This window comes from Microcaecilia unicolor, chromosome 2 (assembly GCF_901765095.1).
Source record: "Microcaecilia unicolor chromosome 2, aMicUni1.1, whole genome shotgun sequence".
In the NCBI taxonomy this organism is placed as follows: Eukaryota; Metazoa; Chordata; class Amphibia; order Gymnophiona; family Siphonopidae; genus Microcaecilia; species Microcaecilia unicolor.
In genome coordinates, this window is record NC_044032.1 from 411,581,877 (window position 1) to 411,607,347 (window position 25,471).

Genomic DNA, 25,471 nt, shown 5'->3' on the forward strand with positions numbered 1-25,471 from the left:
ACCTATCCTACTGACCCTACATAGATATCTACACTCTGCAACACAGCAAACCCAATGATCGTACTGGACATTATATAACCTTCCCTCTCTTCGACCCCCTTTGTGACTGAATCAAATGTACTTTTAGTCGACCACAATATCACCTTGCACTTTTCTTTACCGCTCTTGGCAAACGCCTTACAGTACTATGTAAGCCACATTGAGCCTGCAAATAGGTGGGAAAATGTGGGGTATAAATGTAACAAATAAACAAATAAATAAATCTCCCAATTTGTGTCGGCAGATTGGCAGCGATCACGTTCGAAAATGAGCTGGATAGCATGGAGGTAAAATGGCCCATTGTTCTTTGTTAATAGCCATGTGATAATTTTCCCACTGGCAAGAAACCTTTACCAATTTTGTAGGTGGTAAGGGCTCCTACGCTAACCATATGCCAATCAGTTAGCATGCAGCAATGTAGCTGTGCTAACCATTTAATGCAGTACATGCCTATTCTCCACCCCTAGACTCACCCTCAGCGCTAAAACATAAATTCTAATTTTTAGCATGTGGGTAGTGTGCAGCGATCCCAAAATTGCTGTGGAACATCTGATCATGCCCTGAAGTAGTGCTTTTTAATCTGCGATAAGCACATGTAGAATGCGATGAAAAATTCTAAGCTACAGAATCAATTTGTGGAGCTTCAGAGGTCACATGGTGATATGTTAAAGAAGCTGGAGGACCTTGAAAATCACAACAGAAGGTGTAACTTGTTCAGGCCTGTGTGTCAAAGAGGTACAACAGTTTACTCGAGCACTGATGCAAAACTCGGAATAGGATCATATACAGGCTGTGATAAAGAGAGAAAGAGAGAGAGAGAGAGAGAACTCCAGGCGTAGCTTATCTTCATAGTTTTCAGCAGAAAGAGTTTTCTGGACAAGAAAGCTGATGTGTCAGGCAGTGGCGTAGCTAGGGTAGTTGACACCCGGGGCCGGTCATTTTTTAACCCCCCCCCCCGAAATCCAGTACTAGGCATACCGAGAATACAAAACACTCAGGACCTGTAGAGCAATTATACCATACCATAAGCAGTAATTTGTACGAGTCACACATGGAAAAGGAAAGCATCTTAAACACTACAGTGAGCACTAGAACATCAATTCACCTATTGTAAAACGAATACAGACAGATTAGTACAGATCGTCGATCCTGCACAGTCAATGCCAACCGAAAGCCATGTCTTTTTCACAAATACAGATACACCCTAATCCACTATAGAATAAGTAATCATAAACTTTCTATTTAGACAAAAATTAAACTGAACCCCCGATGCCAGACTCTGCATACAATGCAACACCACAGAAACAGAAAATGTCCTCTAGTACTGTGCAAAATATAAAGAAAGCAGATGTAAATTTGAAAAAACTAACAAATACCAATCACCACTTTACAAATTAACAAATAGAAATAAAACAAATAATATAATTTTATTGGACTAATACATTTAGCTTTCAGGGGCCAAAACCTCCTTCCTCAGGTCAATTCAGTATAGTACTGTTACAGTGTCCTATCCTGACCTGAGGAAGGGGGTTTTGTTCTCCGAAAGTAAAATGTATTAAAATTAGTCCAATAAAAAGATTACCTTATTTACATGTTCTATTATAAACATTTATTAACACAGCTACAATACTACTTTATCCTAAAGCAAAAAAATAAAAATATATATTTACAGTTCGTTGTCTCTGGTTTCTGCTTTCCTAATCTTTTCACTGTCTTCCTTCTATCCAGCATCTGTCTTCGCTCTCTCTCTCTGCCATCCAGTGTCTGCCCTCTCTTCCTTCCATCCACTTCTGCCCCTTCCATGCACCATCTGCCCCAGTCTGCCATCTATCTCTCCCCCTTCCATCAACATCTTCCCTCTATCTCTGCCCCTTCCATCCACCATTTGCCCCAGTCTGCCCTCTTTCTCTCTCCCCTTCCACCCACCATCTGCCCTTTCTCTCTGCCCCTTCAATCCGTCTGCCCTCCCTCTACCATCCATCCAGGGTCTGCCCTCCCTCACGCTCCCCCCTTCTATCCCCTCTCTCTCTGCCCCCTCTTTTCAGCCCCCAGTTCCAGCACCCTTATTCCACCTGCCCCTAGTTCCAGCCTCAGCCCACATCTCCCACCTGTCCCCCTTCTCAGCCCCACTATCCCACCAGTCCCCAGCCATTTTCTCCCATCAGTCCCGAGCTTCAGCCACCAGCCACTTCTCCCTGTCCTCTTTTCAGCCCATAGTTTCAACCCCAGCCCTTTTCTCTCACCAGTCCCGAGCTTCAGCCCCAGCCAGTTCTCCCTGTCCCCTTTAAAGCCCCAGTCCCCACAGTTTCAGCCCCCTTCATCCACCACATGCCTTGCATCCCCCCTTTTCAGCCCCAGACCCATTCTCCCACCTGCCCCAGGCATGGATCCATTTTCCCTCCTGCCCCTTGTCAGACCCCAGTTCCAGCTTCAGACCCCTTCTCCCATCTAAGCACTCCCCTCCCCCCTCTGAGCACCCCCACCCTCCCCAATCCCCTTCTCCCCTCTCTGAGCACCCATCTGAGCTTCCCCACCCTCCCTAATCCACTTTAAGCACCCCTCTGAGCTCCCCCACCCCTCCCCAATCCCCTTCTCCTCTCCTTGATGCTCTCCCACCCTCCCTAATTCCCTTTAAGTACCCCTCTGAGCTCCCCCACCCTTCCCCAATCCCCTTCTCCCCTCTCTGAGCTCCCCACCCTCTCTAATCCCCTTCTCCCCTCTCTGAGCTTCCCACCCTCCCTAATCCCCTTTAAGCACCCCTCTGAGCTCCCCCACCCTTCCCCAATCCCCTTATCCCCTCTCTGAGCTCCCCCACCCTCCCTAATCCCCTTTAAGCACCCCTCTTAGCTCCCCTATCCTTCCCCAATCCCCTTCTCCCCTCTCTGAGCTCCCCCACCCTCCCTAATCCCCTTCTCCCCTCTGAGTCCCCCCGACCCGACAACTGAGATCCGTTCTCCTGCTGCTCCTACCCTGTCCTGCCTTAAAATGTTTTTTTGAAAGCGCTGGAGAGTGGCAGGCAGCGCGCCTCGCATCTGCCCTGCTAGTAAAGAAGATCTCGTCGACGTCGTCATCCTTCCCACACTGAGTCCCGCCTGCCCTCGCGGTAATAGGAAGTTGCCTCAGAGGGGGGCGGGACTCATTGTGGGAAGGGCGACGACGTCAGCGAGATCTTCTTTACTAGCAGGGCAGATGCGAGGCGCGCTGCCTGCCACTCTCCAGCGCTTTCAAAAAAAAAATTTTTAAGGCAGAGCAGCGGGAGCGGAGCACCCCCCACCCGATGACACCCGGGGCGGACCGCCCCCACCACCCCGCCCTTGCTACGCCACTGGTGTCAGGAGGGATCCAGAGGGACTCATCAAATTGAGGTGATTCAAGACCTCTCCCCTATTACTCTAAGACTCAGAAGGGAGCAAAGAGATGTAACATCTTTGCTGCAGGACAAGGGACATTGCAACAGATGGCCGCATCACTTTGCCCTATCTTTTATGATGGAAGGGAGAAGCTTTAAAGCACACAACCAGGAGGAAGCCAATCAAGCACTGATAGAAGCAGGCTTGGAGGCTGTGAGTTTGCCATTGCCATATAAGTCCTACTGAGAGATAGACCTAAGCAGTTTCTACCAGCAAGCAGTGCCTGAAATATAAATTTGGAGCAGGCAGTGTGGGTGGAGAAAGAGTTTAGCTCAAATCTTCTCCAGGAAAATAATCAACATTTTTTTTTTCATCTGTTTGGGCATAGTATGGGAGAGTTAGCTATATGAGTGGCTGAGAGGGTTCTAAGATGATTGCTGTATGAGATAACCAGGGGTAGGAGGGTTTAGATTGTTTAGTTCTTGTAATAATCTGAAAACCATGGTGGGGGGGGAGGGATGATGGATTTTGTTCTAGTGATTAGTTGGTCTGCAGGGGAGGGTTTAACCAGTCAAAGGAATGAAGAAGGAGGAGAAGAGAGATAGTTGGGAAATTAATGGGGAGGATGGGATTGGTGATTTTTGAGGTGAGAGAAAGGAGGGTGGTGTGGCAATTAAACTGGGCATGGGCCTCACAGTCCAGTTAAATCACTTTGAATTTAGACCCCTAAGTTGTTAGTGATAAATAGCTTTATGTTAAATTATTGAAAGTAAATTTGAGAACTTTTTAGCTCAGTTCCTTTTTTGACTGCCTGGAAATCTTAAAGCTAATATGGGCATACAAATTAAATAAGAACATAAGATTGGCCATTCTGGATCAAAACAAAGGACCACTGAGTCTAGCATCCTATTGCTGACAGTGGCCAATCCAGGTCACAATTAACCCCAACTGGAAGATCCATTTCTTGTTGCTTATACCCAGAAAAAAGTAATTGGGGCAATTCTTTAACTTGGTACCTCAGTTTAGACTTCCCAATGACATGCGCTTAGAGCCAATTCTATGCACTCGTGTACAGGTGCATCCTCTTATGCCATGTCAATGGATGGCATAAGCTGGCACTCCTAATGAGCCAAGTGACATGCGTAATTTATAGTATTCTACAAACTATCCCCTCGATATTCAAAAGCATTTAACCAGCCAGGATCGGCACCTGGCCAATTAAATATACCATATCTGATTATCCGTGAATGTTAAGTGGGACATGGCTGGCCATGACCCGCTGAAAATGTGCAGTTAGCAGCAGCAGATATCTGGTTACATCACATGATATAACCAGCTATCCGCTGATTTTCAGCGCAAGTATGGCAGCCATATATGGCTGGGTGAATACCAGGTCTGTCTTTGGCCAGTTGAAACTTAACTGGCCAGTGCTGAATATCGGCTTTGCTGGTTAATTTTGAACTGGCCAAAAGTAAACTGGATATTCAATGCCAGTCACTGGAAATGATCCGGCATTGAATATCCAGGCTCAGTGCTGACTGCAGGAGTTAGCTGGGCTAACTACCATGATCTGAATATCAGGCCCTCTGTGTATAACTGAGATACATGCCTATGGCCTACCCATGCTCCACGCATGTGTATGCACCCCAGCAGTTAAATGCTATGGCACTTAGGCCCAGTGGCGTAGCTACGTGGGGCCTGGGGGGGGGCGTGGGTCCCCGTAGATTGGGCCCTGGACCTCCCTGCTGATGACCCACTCGACCCCCCTCCCGCCACCAACCTGCCTACCTTCGCTGGCGGGGGACCCCAACCCCCCGCCAGTCGAGGTCCTCCTCGCAAAAGGCTTCCTATTCCTTCTGTTTCTGGCTGGTGTGGGGTTGGGGTCTCCCGCCAGCAAAGGTAGGCGGGTTGGCGGCGGGAGGGGTGTCGAGCGGGTCGTTGGGGGGGGGTCGACAATGACTGGCGGGCGGATGGGCGGTGTCGGCGGTGTCGGCGGTCATGGGGGGCAGGGGGCAGCGGCACCATGGGGGCTAAAATGTGCCCCTTACCTTGGGCTCTGGAGCCCCTCCAGCCGAAGTCTGGCTACGCCCCTGCTTAGGCCCTACCTTGTGGAATAGCACCTAGAGCATATGGGCGCCTAAATATCAATCACTGGTGCCTCTGACACACCTAATTGGCACATTCCTCTAGGCACCAGATTATAGAATTGCCCTGAATGGCTTTCTCGGGTTTGCATGGCTTATAAACTTGGGCTCCAGGAACTTATGTAAATCCTTCTTAAACCTAGCTGTACGAACTGCCTTAGCCACATCTTCCAAAAAGAAACTTTACAGTTTTTCTCTCTCTGATTTGTTTAAGTAAATTACCTATTTGTTTCACTGTGTACCCCCAAGATTTTTTATTATTAGCCTGTAATAATTTAGACTAAGAAGGAATATATTAAATAAAAAGCTCCAGGCCTCCATTAACAGTTCTGAAGAATTATTTGCCCTTGCACAGAATTTAGTCAAGGACAACTCTATGAATGTGTATAATAATGTATCTACTATTGATGCACCAGCTATTGACAAAGAATTTGAAGCTAGTGTGGAAAAATAAAAATTGTTGGTACTTTAGGTACATCCAGTGGCGTTCCTAGCCTAGATGACACCCGGGGCAGATCGCCGATGCGCCCACCCCTGCTAAATGACACCCCCCAGTGAAATGACACCCCCCCCCGGGTGCACGCTGCTGGGGGGGGTGCCGCGGCGCGTGCCTGTCGGCTCCGAGTTCGCTAACTTTGCTCGTTCGCTGCAGCTCCCTTTGCCCCGGAACAGGAAGTAACCTGTTCCGGGGCAGAGGGAGCTGCAGCGAACAAGCGAAGTTATCAAACTCGGAGCTGACAGGCGTGCGCCGCGGCACCCCCCAGCAGCGTGCACCCGGGGCGGACCACCCCCAACGCCCCCCCCCCCCCCCCTTGGTACGCCACTGGGTACATCCTTCACACATTAGTAATCCTTTCAATTGGTGCCTGACAATAATGTTGGTACAATTCTTTAAAAAATCAATACAAATACATATATGTTTGACCCTTGCTCTGTGGGTATTATAAAGGGTTATAATGACTTACTTAGAGAGGTTTTAGCCTCTATTGTTCCCTTATCTCTTTGCCAATGTGATTTTTCCTCTCACCTGAAAAAGGCTAGAATTAGACTGATTTTAAAGAAAGCATAGCCTGATATGAATAATCCAGTGAACAACTGACCTATATCCAGTTTGCCTCTTTTATCAAAATGAACCCAGAAGGTGGACTTCCTGCAAGTGAATGATGTTGTTGTTGTTCAGTCTAATGTGCTAGATAACTCACAGTATGGCTTCTGTGCTGGTCATGGTACAGAAATTGTTGATTTCCCTGTTGGATGAAATATATAAAGGTCTTTCTACTGGAGATGTTTTTTCTACTGTTGTTTTTAATATCTCCACTGCATTTGATACTGTGTGATTCAGCTATGATTATGAGACTTGAGCACTATGGTATGGGTGTGGAAGTGCATGTTTGGCTTCAGTCATAGCCGAAGAGCAGCAGATCCAGAATGGTAGGTAGTTATTAAGCTTGGATGCCCTTTTGAAGTAAGGTTTACCATTGTTGTTTTTTTTTTTGTTTACGGAGAAAGTTATCAATATGAGCGGCTGTTAATCTGGGTTATTTTACCATAACTTCTGCTATTTTAGAACAGGTTTTTATTTTGTGCAATCAGACCTAGTTACTAATAACTGGAGTTAACAGTAAAATAACATGTCTTAATGGTAGCCCATGTTGATAGCTTCTATCATTGGCTTATTGTTGGCTTACTGTTAAGATGGGTTGTTTTACTAATAACTCATGCTATTTTAGCCGAGGCCCCATTTTATGCAATGAAACCTAGGGATTGATATTCAAAGTAATTTAACCAGCACTAAATGGCTCCTGGCTATTTAAATTGCCTGTTTGGGTCTAACCGCTAATTTTCAATGGCACTTAACCAGCTGGTACCGCTGAAAATAACTGGTTAGCGCTGAACTGAAAACAAACATTTTGGGGGGCACTGAGGGAGTGGAGTTGGCACTTAGTCAGTTAAGTGCTGATATTCAGCACTTGACTGGCCAGGTTAACCACATAAATAGGACCACATAAAAGTCAGTCCTTTGGGGTCCTTTTACAAAGCAGCGGTAAGCCTAACGCAGGCTTACCGCTCACTAAAAGGGAAGTACTGCCCAGCTACCACAGCAGCCAAGCTGTAGTTCCCACCACCAGCGTGCATCATATCCAGTGTGTGCCCAGTGGTAATCTGGCAATGCCACACACTGCCTGGTTACCACTGGGTTAGTTCAGGAACCCTTTGCGCCATCTCAATGGGTGGCAGTAAATGCTCGCCCCCCCCCCCCCAAATGGCCACATGGCCCTTTCCTGAAAAAAAAAAAAAAAGACCTGCCTTTTACCCACTGCGGTAAAAGGGTGGGAGGTCAGCACATATCAAAAACACTTGCCAATGCCAGTGCAGGCCCCCTTTTACCACAGCTTCATAAAAGGGGACCTTTATGCGGTAACCCATAGCTGTTTAAGTGCTGAATGCCATACTTAATCGACTATGCATTAGCCAGCTCCAGAAACCTGGAAATTCAGTGCTAGTGCCTGGACATGGCCTAGTATTGAATTTCTGGGTTTAATGCTGGCAGTGGTCAGCAAAACGCTAATCGCCACCAGCTAAATATCAAGCCCCTAGATATTAATACCTTGAGTTAAAAGTAAAGTAACCCATCTTAATGTAGCCTACATTGATAACGCCCCCCCCCCTCCTTAACTCATACTATTTAAGCACATAACTGGGGATAACAATAAAATAATACACTGGTAAATCTTATGATAAAATCAAGGTGCAATAAAAGCTTGTTGTTCACTACAACATGAATTCTTCCTTCCCTTGTCTGTAATGTCATCTGTGTTGACTTAAGGTCAACTGTAGTATGCGTGATATATATGTAATATTTATATCCTCTTCATCAGAGGATGGGTAATCATTTATGATATTTCAATAACTACGTAGATAAATGGATTTTTGGAGATATTATAATCTCAAATGCACAGGAAGGTTGTTACCTTGCAATTTCATGTTAATACGATTGAAAAAGCTACTTTTTATAAGGTTCACACTTTGCATCTGCTAAAAAACTTTCATTCAGCTAGATGATTTGGCAGAAACCCAGCTGAATGTTGAACTCCTTGTTTCTGATAAAATGATATTGGAAAGATGGTAATATTACAGTCACACATCAAAAGATATTGCTATTGAAGTAATCACATTGTTAAATGCTTCATATTTTCTATATATTATTAAATTCTTCAAAGTTAATACTGAAGTACCACTTGGATGCATAATGATAATTGCAGCTGAGTGAATTCCTTGCATTTTTATCCTCCAGGTATTGGTCCAAGAAAGCAACAAGACAAATGGTTTCCAAGATCCAATATGGTAATCGACAAAAAGAGCAGATTATGTAGAAGATTCCGTTTTTATTCAGTACTTTAGATCCCAGGTTTATACAAGCACACCAAACATGGCCATATTTTGCCAAAATGACTGCCTCAGAGGGCGAATGAACACCAGCTGGTATAAAATCCAAACTTCATCAAACTGGTAAAAACAATATCTCTGACCTGGGCTTTCACGTAGTGATTCAGATAAGATGGTGCATCTTCTACACAGTCTGCTCTTTTTGTTCATCCCTCAGGTATTGACATAAGGGCATATCCCATGTCATTTAGAGCTAAGAGTCCAGAGACTGCCACAGTATAGTAATGTGTCCTTCTGAATCTTTAGCACTGAATACCCTAGTATTATTTAGTGTTGTGGATACAGATTTAGGTGATATGAAAGGATTAGCATCCTCATTACGACTAGACCATCACTTACTGGCCAATTGGCTAAGGGGTCCTTTTCCTAAGGTGTGCTGAAAAATGGCCTGCAGTAGTGTAAACGCGTGTTTTGGGCTCGCACAGATCCATTTTTCAGCACACCTGCAATAAATACTTTTTAACATTTTTGCCGAAAATCAAAATTGGTGCGCATCCATTTTGGGTCTGAGACCTTACCGCCAGCCATTGACCTAGTGGTAAAGTCTCAACCAGTAACTGGGCAGTAATGACCTACGCATGTCAAATGCCACGTGGCACGCATAGTGGACGCGCACCAGAAAATACAAATTATTTTTCATGTTCGCGTATCGGACGAGCACCAAAAATGAAATTACCGCAAGAGCCATGCAGTAGCCGGGTGGTAACTCCATTTTGGTGAGCGTTGGGCACGCGTAGATGCTTATGTGGCTTAGTAAAAGGGCCCCTAAGAAAGGCAGCAGATCTCTCTAGCAGGCTATTTGTAGATATCAAGCATAGAAGATTACTTATATGAGTCCTCTCAATAAAACCGTAAAAAAACAAACTCACAGAGAACTTAAACAGATTCACTTTATCATTTTTAAGAGAAAAAGGGGCCTCAGACATCACAAGATCTTGACCACCAACTTTTTTGTATTGCTAACAAAGCGTATCTTTAGGATAATTCAATCACTGATCCCAAGATAAGTGCCACACTGTTTTAATCCCAATTACAGATAAACTGTTTTTCTGAAATAATGGAAACATGGAAAAAATGAAGTAAATTCTTATGTTTTTTAAAAAGGGATTTTAGTCACTGTAGTTTTGAATTAAAAATTATCTTGGGTTTTTCTGGGGACCAAAGGTAAAGATACGTTTTGTTATCAATACCAAAAAAAGTTGGTGGTCAACATCTTGTGATGTCTAAGGTCCCTTTTCTCCCTCATAATGATAAAGTGGATCTGTTTAAGCTGTCTGTGAGTTTAGCATTTCTCGGTACTAGCCATAAATATTTGACAGTTCCCAAGATGTATATTTGATCAACCTGGAATAGTGTGGTGAGCAATTGTCATTAACTGATTTATGTTCATTGTTAAAACAAGTCCAGTGAGTTATTATTGAATTATTAATATGCTATGTGAAGCTGGTTAAAAGTACACCTGTACTTTGCCACTGTTATTGCTTATTTTGGAGGAGGGGAGGTGGGAAGATAAAAGAAGGTGTAAATGCACTTTCTATCAGAAATTATTATTATTTGTTACATTTGTATCCCACATTTCCCCACCAACTTGCAGGCTCAATGATACACAGTTTCTTTTTCCATTACATTGCTGATGGACTGAAGGTTTTTCAATATGTATATATTTTATACATGACTTAAAATGTAGACCATTTTATATGCTCATATAAATGCTTTTAAGGAAGGTGCCTGCATTTAGGTATATGAGCAATATATATATAGATCCCTATTGCACACTCACACACACACACACACACACACACATACACACACACACACAAATGTATGTCTGCCTCACAGTAGGTGAACTTTTAAGTATGAAATTTCAGGTAGGCTATTTTATTATGTGTGTATATGATGCCTTTATAAAATACAACACACTATACTGTAGCATAAAAATGATTTTTTTTTTTTTCAAAATTCATGAAAGGGTCTCGTAAAATTCAACATAAACAACCTTTCACCTAATTTTAAGTCAGTCAGATCATCATAAGGTGAATCTTAATTTGGCACTGATATTTTCAACATAACTCCTCATAGATCCATTTTTTAACAGTTCATTTTCTCAGGAAATCCAAAATGCTGCTGTGTGATTAATTATGGGGGTCTTCAAAATTTGAACATGTGACACCAATGTTGGAGTCTTCACTGGTTATCAATACAGTATTGTATTCATTACAAAATGTTGACTGGCTTATGCAGTAAGCCCCTTGGTATTTGGGTCAGGTAATACAGTTATATGTTCTGCCCTGTAATGTGTGATCTGAAATTGGAGTCATCTTGTAGTATCAGTTCTTCATACCATTCAATATGCCAATATGTCAGCATGTGCTTTTCTGTAGCAGGACTATTATTATGGAATAAGTTTCCAGAGTACCACAGATTTTGTTCAACTTTGCAACAGTTTAAGAAGATTTTAAAACCATATTTGTTTTTACAGGGTTTCCCCTCTATGAAGATGACTTTTTTGGGTGGAATGATAAGTGACTACTGGAAATTATTCTGATTAGGAAAGACAGATAGCAGTGTCACTAGATTCTTTAATGTTATGCATTATTTTTTGCTTTTATTTAATTTTTGTGTTTTATGTTTATACTGAATTATGTACGTTTATCTGCAAATTCACATCACCTCACTTGTCGTTCCAATTTCCAGATCATTTATTTATTTATTTATTATTATTTAACTTTATTATTTTTTTCAATATATTCCAACAAATGAGATAATACAGAAATTAAGAAATATACATATCACTTAATATAAATATAAATTGCTAACCAAAAGAAGAAACAAAATATACTTTCATCCACAATAAATGCAATGTGATCCAAGAGTTAGAAATTAAAAATTAACAAACTACTCTTAGAAAAAATAATCCCAAGACTATCATATACCTGTAAAGTTCTCACCAGCCTGCCCTAACAGCGTGCAATATGAGTCTATGCAGTGACCTTTGTTTCCTCTTTAGCCACAAGAACCTCTTTTAATTGCTTGGGTTCAAAAAATCGAAATTGTTTACCCTGAAATATCACAAAACATAAAAAAGGAAATGTAAGCACAAAGTTGGCACCAATAGCTAATATTCTAGGCTGAAAGGTCAAGAAGGCCTTACGCCTCATCTGTGTCTCTCTTGAAAGACCAGGAAATACTTGAACTTTTGATCCCAAGAATTGTGAGTCCAAATGTCTAAAGGAAAGTTTCAAAACAGCAATGCGATCTAAATCCAAAGCAAAGGATACCACCATAGTAGTTCTCTGTGTAATTATTTCCAAAGAAGACTCTGTAAAGGATGTAAGATTCATATTTTCTCAGTCTTGATCTTTACCTCGCAGGGCCTCTCTAACAGATTTCTCTGAGACCAGTATATACTGGGTTCATGTAATCTCCAGACATCCCCAGAACCTCAATTAAATATTTCTTAACCATATCAATTGGTGCTATAAGAGGAGACCTGGGAAAATTGAGTAACCTCAAGTTATGTCTTCTGATCTGATTTTCTAAATATTCCAAACGATGACGTGTAAAATTCTTATCTTTAACTGAGGTTAGACCCAAAGTTTCTAGTTTTTTAATTTTAATTTCCAAGGAATCCAATTTAGAGGACTGCTGAGCAGATACCAGTGCTTGAAGAAGAGAAGCCTCCGACAAAACTTTAATATCTTTAGTATTTTCCAATGTCAAAGTTTGTAAAGAGGAATGCATGTGAAATGCAAAGTCCCGTGGAGGGGCATAATTGAAAGGGGCGCCCAAGTTTTCCTGAGGACGTCCTCACAGGATGTCCCGGCGAAGAGGCGGGGAAACCCGAATTATCGAAACAAGATGGGTGTCCATCTTTTGTTTTGATAATACGGTCGGGGACGCCCAAATCACAAAATTTAGGTCAACTTTAGAGATGGTCATCCTTAGAGATGGTCGTCCCCGATATTTGGCCATAATGGAAACAGAGGATGCCCATCTCAGAAATGACCAAATCCAAGCCATTTGGTCATGGAAGGAGCCAGCGTTCATAGTGCACTGGTCCTCCTGACATGCCAGGACACCAACCGGGCACCCTAGGGGACACTGCAGTGGACTTCAGAAATTGCTCCCAGGTGCATAGCTCCCTTACCTTGTGTGCTGAGCCCACCGAACCCCCCCCCCCCCAAACCCACTCCCTACAACTGTACACCACTACCATAGCCCTAAGGGGTAAAGGGGGGCACTTATATTTGGGTACAGTGGGTTTCTGGTGGGTTTTGAAGGGCTTACATTTACCACCACAAGTGTAACAGGTAGGGGTGGATGAGCCTGGGCCAGCCTGCCTGCACTGCACCCAATAAAACTGCTCCAGGGACCTGCATACTGCTGTCATGGAACTGGGTATGACATTTGAGGCTGGCATAGAGGCTGTCAAAAGTATTTAAAAAGGTTTTTTTAGGGTGGGAGGGGGTTGGTGACCACTGGGGGAGAAAGGGAAGGTCATGCCCAATTCCCTCAGGTCATCTGGTCAGCTTGGGCACCTTTTTGAGGCTTGGTCGTAAAAAAATGGATCAAGTAAAGTCGCCCAAGTGCTCATCAGGGATTCTCTTCTTTTTTCCATTATCGATCGAGGACGCTCATGTGTTAGGCAAGCCCAAGTCCCGCCTTCACTACGCTTCTGACACGCCCCCGTGAACTTTGGTCATCCCCACGATGAAAAGCAGTTGAGGATGCCCAAAATCGGCTTTTGATTATGCCGATTTGGGCGACCCTGGGAAAAGGACGCCCATCTCCCGATTTGTGTCAAAAGATGGGCGCCCTTCTTTTTCGAAAATAAGCCTGATAGTGACTCCAATGTCATGACAGCTGGTTTAACAAAAACCCATGAAGTTAAAGCAGGAATAGGTAAATTCAAAACTTGAGAAAGAGTACTCGCAGTTTGCTGAGGCAAAATTGATGCAGCATTTTGAAGTAAATCTTGAGTAAGATACAAGCTTCCAGGCGCTGTGTATATGTGCCCTCCCTGAACTCCCAGGTCTTCACTCACAGAACCGGGGTCAGGACAATCCAAAGCAGCACTACTTCCTGGCTGCGGGGGAGCCAACTGCTCCACAGAGCTCAAGGAATCCCCATTTATGCTGCTCGCCGACGATACCACACCGGCACGGGCAGAAGGGGAGGAAGCCTGCACGGGTCCTGCGAGGACTCTGAAGTCATCAAGAGTCTTCTGTTTCAGAGACAGAGCCGCAGCAGGAGTTGAGGGAAACTCCCGCTGCGGCTCAGGGATCCAGGATCTCCAAATCGAGAAAAACACTCAGAGAACTGCAGACATTGTAAGTCTTCATGACGCCATCTTGGATCATTTATAAATATATTAAATAGCACCGGTACAGTACAGTACAGATCCCTGTGGTACTTCACTATTTTACCCTCCTCCTTTGAGAGAAATGGCCAATTAACTCTACCCTCTGCTTCCTGTAAAATAATCAATATTTAATCCACAACAGAACATTGCCTCATATCCCATAACTCTTTAATTTTCTCCGGAGTCTCTGATGAGGAATTTTGTCAAAATCTTTCTAAAAATCTCGGTACACTACATCAACCTGCTCGCCTTTTTCAAGAAATTTATTAACACCTTTAAAAAAATGAAGCAAATTGGTGAGGCAAGACTTCTCTTGGCTGGATCCATGCTAACTCTGCCCCATTAAACCATATTTATCTATATATTCAGTAATTTTATTCTTTATAATAGTTTCCACTATTTTACCTGACACTGACTTCAGGCTTACTGGCCTGTAATTTCCCAAATCACACCTGGAACCTTTTTAAAAATCAGCGTTACATTGGCCACCCTCCAATCTTCAGGTACTACAGATGATTTTAATGACAGGTTACAGAATACTAACTACAGATCAGCAATTTCATGTTTGAGTTCTTTCCGTACCCTTGGATGCATGCCATATGGTCCAGGTGTTTTATTACTCTTTAATCTGTCAATTTGGCTCAGTTCGTCTTCCAGGTTCATCGAGATTTCTTTTGGTTCCTCCTGATCATCATTCTTGAAAACTGGTACAGGTAGATCTCTTACATCTTCTTCCATAAAGACCGAAGCAAAGATTTCATTCAGTCTCTCTGCTATGGCCTTGTCCTCCCTGAGAGGCTCTTTTGTCCTTCATGATCTAATGTCCCAGGGATTCCCTTGCTGGCTTTCTGCTTCTGATGTGATCCAATTAAGAAAAAATTACAAGGAAACTCCTTTACCTTCAAGGAAAAATCTTAACTGACAAACTTCATAGAACACACGGTGAACATCCTGCAATGAAATTATACATTTACTTGGAAAACAAAGCTGAAAAGTTGCTCCCAAAGAACGTACCACCTAGACATGTCTGGGAAGACAGAAACCTTAGCCCCATAGAAAGTTGTGTCCATTGTTTTACGATAAAGCTTTAATATAGTCTCTTTCTCTTGCTGGAAAAACAAATGTCACTATTATTAGATATATTTGTTTCTTCCATTGAGGATTCCAAAATTACCGAAAAATCTAATGGAGCATTACTTTCTCTATTCCCAAAAGGCAGATAGTCAATTTTCTGAACCAGAGGAGACATAGTTTCTAGGTACCCCAAAATTATACTAAGTATCTTAGTGGTCCTTTTACTAAACTGCAGTATAAAGTGGTCTGTGGTATCAGTAGCGTGGGGCTTTCCTATGTTCTATGGCCACTTTTAACGTGGCTGTAAAATGGATGCATTTCCCATTTCTCCAATTAGTGCATGAATATTAAAGTGGGAACCCATACCAACACATGTTTACTAGGTGGTAAGGGCTCTTGCACTAACCACATGCTAATCAGTTAGTGCGCGGCAATGCAGCTATGCTAATTGATTAATGCTGGTCACTCCTACCCTCTGTCCTCAGCGCTAAAACATATTTTCTATTTTTAGCGCATGGGTAACAAACAGCAAACACAAAACTACAAGTGCTCCCCACAGTAGTGGATGTTACCTTATGGTAAGTACGTGTTAGTGCTTGCTTCAGCTTAGTAAAAGGGCCCCTGTGTAAATAAATCCTTCGCTGAATGAAATTATGAAAAAATTGAGTAGTCTTTGGTTGAAATTCCAAGTATAATTTTCTAAGTTCTCAATTTTCCTTAAAAATAAGGATTTATCCTGTAAGGAAGTAGTTATTGTTGTTTTCATCTCAGTACCTGTCTCCTCTAATATATCTACTTTAGAAGCATATGAATTCAATTTGCCTTCCACATCCTTCAATTTATTATCAGAAGATAAAGATATTGCCACAAAAGAGGAGAATACCCTATGCAAATTCTGAATTGCAGACCATAAAATATCCAATGTTACCACAGCTGGTTGCTCCAATGCCTGCAATGACCCAGCAAGGTCTAACAAAAATGGTGATGAAGCTACCACTGAAGATTCCACCATACCTGGGCTTAGCAGATGATGGTTGACTGTTGTGCTACCCTCTAAACTCACATCTCACCCTGTTCTAAGTTTTGTGTCTGAGTCAGATTGACTGCTGCAGAGGAGGATTAAGCAGCTGTAGCTTCAGGTCCACGTGGCACCCATGATTCCCCAATCAGCTATGTGTGCTACATACTAGGAGCTCCGGGCTGTGGAGGGAGATCTCGACCTAATGGGCTAAATGAAAGGTCACTCATCTAGTGAGGCTCTTCACCCATTGCAAGAGGAAGCACAAAGTTGATTATAGCAGTTTGGCATGAGGAGCTTATTGAATACACAGAAGGAGGGTGACCACCTGTCCTTCCTTGGTATGTAGGCATCAGGTAAGCAATAAAGGCAATATGATTCCACAGAACCAGTAGCTGACTCTAAAGCTTCCTACTCCATCACCTTCTTCCCCCCGTACACAATATTTGAGGTGTGATCACATCATGAAGAGATACAAAGCATAAAAATATTCTCAGTTTTGTTTTCCATTCCTTTCCTAATAATTCCTAACATTCTATGATCTTTCATAGTCACTGCTGCACACTGAGCAGAGAGTTTCAACGTATCATTAACAATGACACCTAGATCCTTTTCCTTGGAGGTGATTCTTAATATGGAACCTTGCATAATGTAGATATAGTTTGAGATCCTCTTTCCTACATGCATCACTTTGCACTTGCTCACAATAAATGATATCTGCCTTTTGGATGTCCAGTCTCCCAGTCTCATAAGGTCCTGTTGCAATTTTTCATATTTATACCTGCCAAAGGTAGGTGTAATGCTCGCGCCCAACTAATGGCAGTTAGGCACAGAAATACGGGCATTCTATAACACTGCACCTAATTTCTGGGAAAGTCCCTGTCCCTCCTATGCCCCTCCCATGGCCACACCCTCTTTGGAGTTGTGGGCTATTAACTATAGGCATGAATGTTTTAGAAAAGAGCATTTTCATTTACTTGGGATACTTATACCCTGCAAAATCCCTAAAGAGCTCCAAGTGGTTTACAATAAGAAATTAACAGCTAGACCTTCCCAGCCAGCTACAAAATAAAGGTATGTAACAATTATGAAACAATTGGAAGAGATGAGTTTTAAGTATTTTCTTAATCCATTTGGACTTGATGATTAGTCTAATATCCAATGGTAAAGAGTTCCGCTACTTGGCAGACTGAAACAAAAAGAAGCATAACTCCTGATTTCTTCCAATTGTTTGTTAACACCAATTAATGATTTTTAGTGCCAATTGAGGGGCCCTTTTACTAAGTGGTGGTAAGCACTAACAGGTGCTTACCACATGTTAAAAGGCACTGCAGTGGGATGCGCTCAAACATCCCATGATAGTTCTGAGATCAGTGCACACTACCCATGCACTAAAAAATAGGTTTCATTTTTTAGCGCAGGGGTGTGTTTGGAGGTGGAGAGTAGGCATACTCTGCGCTAATTGGATAGCAATCTCTAATTAGTGTGAGGTTAGCATGTGAGCCCTTACCACCTACTAAATAGGTGGCAATAAGGGCTCATGCACTAATGGCCACATGCTAATTGGGAAATTAGCATGAGGCCATTAATGGGAAAATTGAAATTGTGGCCATTTTACTGCTGCAAAGTGGCCTCAGTGCTTGGGAAACCCATGCACTAAAAATAGCACAGGCCGCTTTTTAGTGTGGCTTAGTAAAACAGCCATTAGCCAATTACTTTGTGTGTAGACCTGCGATCATCACCCAGAATTCAGTGCCTAACTTTGGGTCACATATACAAAATCTGGGGGCGGTGCTTAAAATATTCAAAGTAACCAATCACAATCAACAGACAATGTGTATTTATTTATTTACTTTAAAACATTTATATTCTGCTCATTCTACTGTTCGCTACGGATTGTAGTAAAACATACAGTTAAGAATAACAACATAAAATACCACATACCACATAATATAAAACAAAAAGAGAGCTTTATCCAGACTCCAGAGCCAGGGTCCAAACTTTTCAACATTTGAGTAACTTCATAACCTATTGTTCTTCCTGAAAGTCCCCCAAGGTTTCCTCATAGCAGTACAGCAAATAATATACTTTTGTTATTGGAGCTATAGAAGTCAATGAAACCTTTAGGACTTACAATAAATACTTTTTAACATATTCTTAGAAGTAACAATTGGTTATTCCAGAAAATTAATAAGTCGCAAATTACAGCTTTTAATAGCATTTTCCAAAGTTACAATTTTGTATTGCATAACATCCTTTATTAAAGTTGCATTTACAGCTTGCATGCTGTGAAATTAAAAATTGAGTACAGAATTAATTTTTAACTTGCGAGCCCTCGCTTTCCAACTTCCTGATTTTAACCTTATAAGTTTGTAACTTCATATTCATTTCTTGAATCTGAGGAAATAATGCAAATCCTACAGCCTGAATAGTGTTCTGGATAGTTTGAAATGTAGATGTTTTTGATGACAGAAAAAAAAAATAAAAACCTGGAACGTCAGATTGTCCAGGATTACTGGTATTAACATTCCAAGGAGGATTTCCTGCCAGCTCTCCTTTACCTGCAGTCAAGCTGAGGTCTCCTCTAGTCTCTGCCAGGAGGCCACCTCCAGAAGATGGTAATGTTGTGGCTTCCATCAACCTAAGATGGGATTCAATAGATAGGGTCTGGATCTAGCATCTAAGCCTTTCCCTTGAGCTGGAATAGGTTCAACTGGGACATGCAGCTTCCACCTTCAGCAAAGATGGTAGGTCCCATAACTCAGGTATCCAAGCTGAGAAATGTTGCAAGGCTACCTGGCTCTGGTGTTGATACAGCCATTATTTTCCTGATGTCCCATAAGCAGTTCCAGTGTTGTAGCAAACAGTCCATTGGACCAGCGTGCCTGGAATTCATAGAAGAAAACATTACAGCCAACCCTTTTGTTCCACCATAGTACACTTAGTTGGAAAAATAGCCACAGAGCAAGAGAAGAATCTTCCAGTATCTTGGACTCCCCTTCCTCACAGCTCCAATCATATTTCCAAGTATTAGATTGTCACGGCACTGTTGTGACCCCCATCCCTAACACTGTTGCATTTACCTTTGGAGCAACTTGTGAGATGGCATCATTCCATAACCACGGTCATCCATGCCTACCTAGGGTGTGTGTGGATGCTGCAGCCCAATTATTATAGGGGTAGCGGCTGGATGACAGAGGGGAACGTCAGAGTGACGTCATAGGTCTGGGTGCTCTTAGGCAAGCCCAGCTCCACCTCGAGTGCCTTTGATCCTGGTTCCTGCTGCCTAGAAATATGCAATCTGTCCCTAAAATCGAGTGTAGTACCGGAAGACTGGAGGGTAGCCAATGTTACTCCGATTTTTAAGAAGGGTTCCAGAGGAGATCCGGGAAATTATAGACCGGTGAGTCTGACGTCGGTGCCGGGCAAGATGGTGGAGGCTATTATTAAGAATAAAATTGCAGAGCATATACAAAAACATGGACTGATGAGACAAAGTCAGCACGGATTTAGTGAAGGGAAGTCTTGCCTCACCAATCTAATGCATTTTTTTGAGGGGGTAAGCAAACATGTGGACAATGGGGAGCCGGTTGATATTGTATATCTGGATTTTCAGAAGGCGTTTGACAAAGTGCCGCACGAAAGACTCCTGAAGAAATTGCAGAGTCATGGAATCGGAGGTAGGGTATTATTATGGATTAAGAACTGGTTGAAAGATAGGAAGCAGAGAGTAGGATTGCGTGGCCAGTATTCTCAGTGGAGGAGGGTAGTTAGTGGGGTCCCGCAGGGGTCTGTGCTGGGTCCGTTGCTTTTTAATGTATTTATAAATGACCTAGAGATGGGAATAACTAGTGAGGTAATTAAATTCGCCGATGACACAAAATTATTCAGGGTCGTCAAGTCGCAGGAGGAATGTGAACGATTACAGGAGGACCTTGCGAGACTGGGAGAATGGGCGTGCAAGTGGCAGATGAAGTTCAATGTTGACAAGTGCAAAGTGATGCATGTGGGTAAGAGGAACCCGAATTATAGCTACGTCTTGCAAGGTTCCGCGTTAGGAGTTACGGATCAAGAAAGGGATCTGGGTGTCGTCGTCGATGATACACTGAAACCTTCTGCTCAGTGTGCTGCTGCGGCTAGGAAAGCGAATAGAATGTTGGGTGTTATTAGGAAGGGTATGGAGTCCAGGTGTGCGGATGTTATAATGCCGTTGTATCGCTCCATGGTGCGACCGCACCTGGAGTATTGTGTTCAGTACTGGTCTCCGTATCTCAAAAAAGATATAGTAGAATTGGAAAAGGTACAGCGAAGGGCGACGAAAATGATAGTGGGGATGGGACGACTTTCCTATGAAGAGAGGCTGAGAAGGCTAGGGCTTTTCAGCTTGGAGAAGAGACGGCTGAGGGGAGATATGATAGAAGTGTATAAAATAATGAGTGGAATGGATCGGGTGGATGTGAAGCGACTGTTCACGCTATCCAAAAATACTAGGACTAGAGGGCATGAGTTGAAGCTACAGTGTGGTAAATTTAAAACGAATCGGAGAAAATTTTTCTTCACCCAACGTGTAATTAGACTCTGGAATTCGTTGCCGGAGAACGTGGTACGGGCGGTTAGCTTGACGGAGTTTAAAAAGGGGTTAGATAGATTCCTAAAGGACAAGTCCATAGACCGCTATTAAATGGACTTGGAAAAATTCCGCATTTTTAGGTATAACTTGTCTGGAATGTTTTTACGTTTGGGGAGCGTGCCAGGTGCCCTTGACCTGGATTGGCCACTGTCGGTGACAGGATGCTGGGCTAGATGGACCTTTGGTCTTTCCCAGTATGGCACTACTTATGTACTTATGTACTTATGCCTCCTGGTTCCTGCTGCCTATTCTGCTTGTCTCCTGGTTCCTGCTTGCCAAGTCCACTTGTCTCTTGAATCCTGCTTGCCAAGCCTGCTTGTCTCCTGATCCTTACCTTTCCAAGATTCAGCCATGTCTACTAGCTTCCTGCTGGTCCAAGTGCATGTCTTACCTCTTCTCCTTCAACTCCAGATTTGATCTGTCTGCCATGTTGGGTATCTGGCTACAGTCCTAGAACTCACCACCTAGGATCACAACAGCTTACAAAAACCATGAGCTCAACAGAGTCACCGGCTACACTGCTGCTGTTGCAGCAACTTGTGCTCCAGCTACAACAACTATCCAGAGATTCAAGCAACAGGCCAATAAAAGGAGATACCCCTCATCCCACTTCCAGATAAGGGACCTGGTATAGCTTTCCACACGGAATTTATGCCTTAAGACTCCTTCAGCCCAGTTTTTCCTTCAGTTCATTGAGCCATACCCAGTAACCCATCAGATTGGTTCTGTCATGTACCATCTAAAACTCCCGGCTAACCTGCAGATTCACAGCACCTTTTGTGTGTCTTTGCTGAAACCTCTGTTACCGAGGAAAATGACTAAGACTTTCTCTACACTGATACCGGTTGATGCGGACTCCGACAGGGAGTACAAAGTGTGGGGTAGTCCAAAGAAGAGCAGAACACATGTCTAATATGATTAAATAGGTTTTATTTGTTCCACTGTAAAATGTCCTGACGAGGCCACATTTCGCCTCACTAGAGGTTGCATCAGGGGTTAAAACAGCTGTGAAATATAAAAACATACAATAAATCATATAACATAAAATACCAATCCAGAATATCAAAAGCTATTTAAAAAATCTTCATAAAACATGAGTTAGGAACAAACCACAAATGAATTATTAAAGGCAGGGTCAAATAGCATAAGTTAGTTATTACATACAAACCAATAGATAATAAAGCTAGCATACAGGTTAAATAAAAACCTTGAGGCATACTATTAAAGCATGGTTCCTTAATAAAGCAATATTAGTAAAACTCATCAGGAGCAATATTAATATGTAAAACAAAATGATGTGCAAAAAGCCATAACTAAAACTGACACAAAAATATTGCATTTTACCAAACTAATACATCAAACTTTGATTTGATAGTCTGTTCACGTGTAACACATATAAAATGTTAAAAGTGAACAGACCATCAAACCAAAATTTAATAAAACTCATAAGAACCAATAAAATATCAGACTATACTTTTACTAAATGTGGCAACTCACAGAAACTTGTACAAAAAGAAACAGAATGAACAAGAAAAGGGACACATACCTATTGCGGTCCCAAAGGGCACATAAACACAATAGAGCTAATCCAAAGAAAGCAGCAACAATCAGCCTTGCCTAGAAAGATAAATTCAAAATAAGGGCACAATAAATAAACAAAAACAACTAAAAACCAGAACAAAATGGCCAAAATTCATACTCACAGGGTTGATAGAAACACAGCAATTGTCTTTCATTCAAGATAACTTTTTCTACAGCTGTATTAACACATTTAAATACACTTCCTGCCAGGGAACAAAGTTACTAACAAGCAGTTTAAAATCTAAAAACCCGTATTGGACCTAAAAAAACTAAGAAATAATAAAACATATTAAAAAAATTAAAACTAAAAACAAATTTTTTTTTAAAAATGTGCATATTAATGAGGAATGAAGGAAGTACATAAGTATATAAGTGCATAAGTATTGTCATACAAGTCCTTGCTCCAGTCCTCATCCATCAGTCTCACTGCCTGTTCCCTCACAAACCCAAACCTAGGCCCTGGCACAGATGGGGCTCTTGAGGAGGAGGTACTGTCATGGTCCCACCATGACCCCAGCCCTGACCCTGCTGCTGTTACCTTTGAAGCGACTTGTGAAATGGCATCCTTCTATGACCATGGTCATGCATGCCCACCTAGGGTGCACGTGTGTGCTACAGCCTAATTATTATAGGTCTAGTAACAGGGCGATGGAGGGGCATGGCGGAGTAATGTCAAGGTCTGGGTGCTCTTAGGCAAGCCCAGCCCCACCTCAAGTGCCTTCACTCCTGGTTCCTGCTGTCAAACACGCTTGTCTCCTGCTTCCTAGTCCATTTGTTTCCTGGTTCCTGCTGTGAAGTCTGCTTGTCTCCTGGTTCCTGTTTGCCTAGTCTGATTGTCTCTTGGTTTATGCTGCTTAGTCTGCTTGTCTCCTGTTTGCCTAGTCCACTTGTCTCCTGGTTCCTCTTTGGTCCAAGTCCACTTGTCTTCTGTTTCCTTTTTCCCAAGTTTGTTTGTCTCCTGGTTCCTGTCTTGCCAAGCAAGCTTCGACCTTGTTTCCTAGCTTCCTGCTGGGCCAAGCTCATGTCTTACCTCTTCTCCTTCAACTCTGGAAGTGATCTGTCTGTCGTGGTAGGGTATCCAGCTACGGTCCTAGGACTCACCACCCAGGATCACAACAAATTGCCACTCTTAGAAGAATGAGACACTTTAATCAAAACCTCGCCTGGCTGTCATTTAGTTATTGGTACTTTCTTTCTCTATCAACATTAAGTACTAAATATACTTACAATATTTTTCACATTATTTATCAGAGATACACCACTGACAAATAAGTTGTCCTGGATTAATTTTCTCTTTAATAAATATCATTACATTTTTATGCTGCTACCTGCTTACTGCAAGCTTCTATGGTGGCCACGACCATTTCAATTCAATCTGGATCCACTTCCATAACCAATCAGCAAAGAGTATCTAACAAACGTTTATTAGATTTATAACATAGAACAGAAGAGATGCCTGTAGCGATCTATCTTACCAGACAGCATTCTCCTTGAATCATTAATGTGTATTAGTGATGACCCACTTTTGTTCCTAGGCAGATATATTCGAGTGCTACATTTTTTATAACCTTTGATCTTTAATTAACTAATCAGACTCCTACAAGAACTTTTCAGAATATACTCATCATTAAAGTGGAGCAGGATTAGTTTGGTGAAGAAAAATGTAATTACAGGCATTAAATTTTGAAAACCTTGCACAAATTTCCTCATGGATATATTAGCATCTGCTAGAAATGTATGTGTCGGGGTCTGAGCTCCATTTTGCTGGCCTGCTGCATTTTCAAAGGGAACTGTGCAGTGTTTCAAACTGCATCCATTATGCTTGCGACTGTAATCTATTATTTGTGTCACCAGTGAAACTCCCTGCACCCTTTATCTGTTCATATTCCAGAACTTAACCTTTTAGTGCATATATGTCTGAATCTCTTAAATTTTCACATTCCTATCCTTATTATAGTACCCGTCAGTAACTTTTCAGATGATGTAATGGTTGTTGTTCCATTTTGAAATAAATAGGTCATGGTGGTGTCTTTTTAAATGCAATTTACAGGCTATGTATACATGAATAACCCAAAGGAACCATATCTATAGAAAAATATTTAGATATGAGTGACCTGAATCTGAGACAATCTGCACATTTCTTCTTCAAACTGTTATTATGGCTATAACAGATAAATATTCTTACTTCTGACATTATGGATTTAAATTTGTTAGGGTCAATATTTAACAGGGTTTAAGTGGGTCCACTGGAGAGGCTCCAGCCTGCTTAAAAATTGCTGAAAAGGCCGTTCCTGGATATCCAGAAGCACTTAACCACATAGTGCTGTTGATTATCCCCTTTGACCACTATTATACTATGTGGTTAATGCCTTGAAGATTCATGGGCAGAATTGTGGAGGAGCTACCAGGTATATCAGCATCAGCCTTTTTCAATGCCAGTACCCACATAGCTTAGTAAGCAGATAGAACCTCACAAAGAGCAGTCCCGTCTTTGCCTGCTGAATATTGGCCAGCACCTGCGTAACTTTCAGGTTGGTGGCTGGCTGGATATTCAATGCCAGTGCTCAGAAATGGCCCCTGGCATTGATTATCTGGGTTAGATTCAGCCCACAGCATTCAGCGGCATTAAAACCACTGACTGCTGCAGGCTGAATATTAGGTGATTTAGGGGCAGTGGTGTGCTGGAGCTGGCTCACCAGAGCCGGTTGTTAAATTTTGTAGAATTTTGCAAGCCGGTTGTTGAATGGAGCCAGCACACAAACATCTGGGTTTTTTCCCCCCTCCTTCCCTAGAGCTAATAGTATCATCATCTCTAATTCCTCCCTG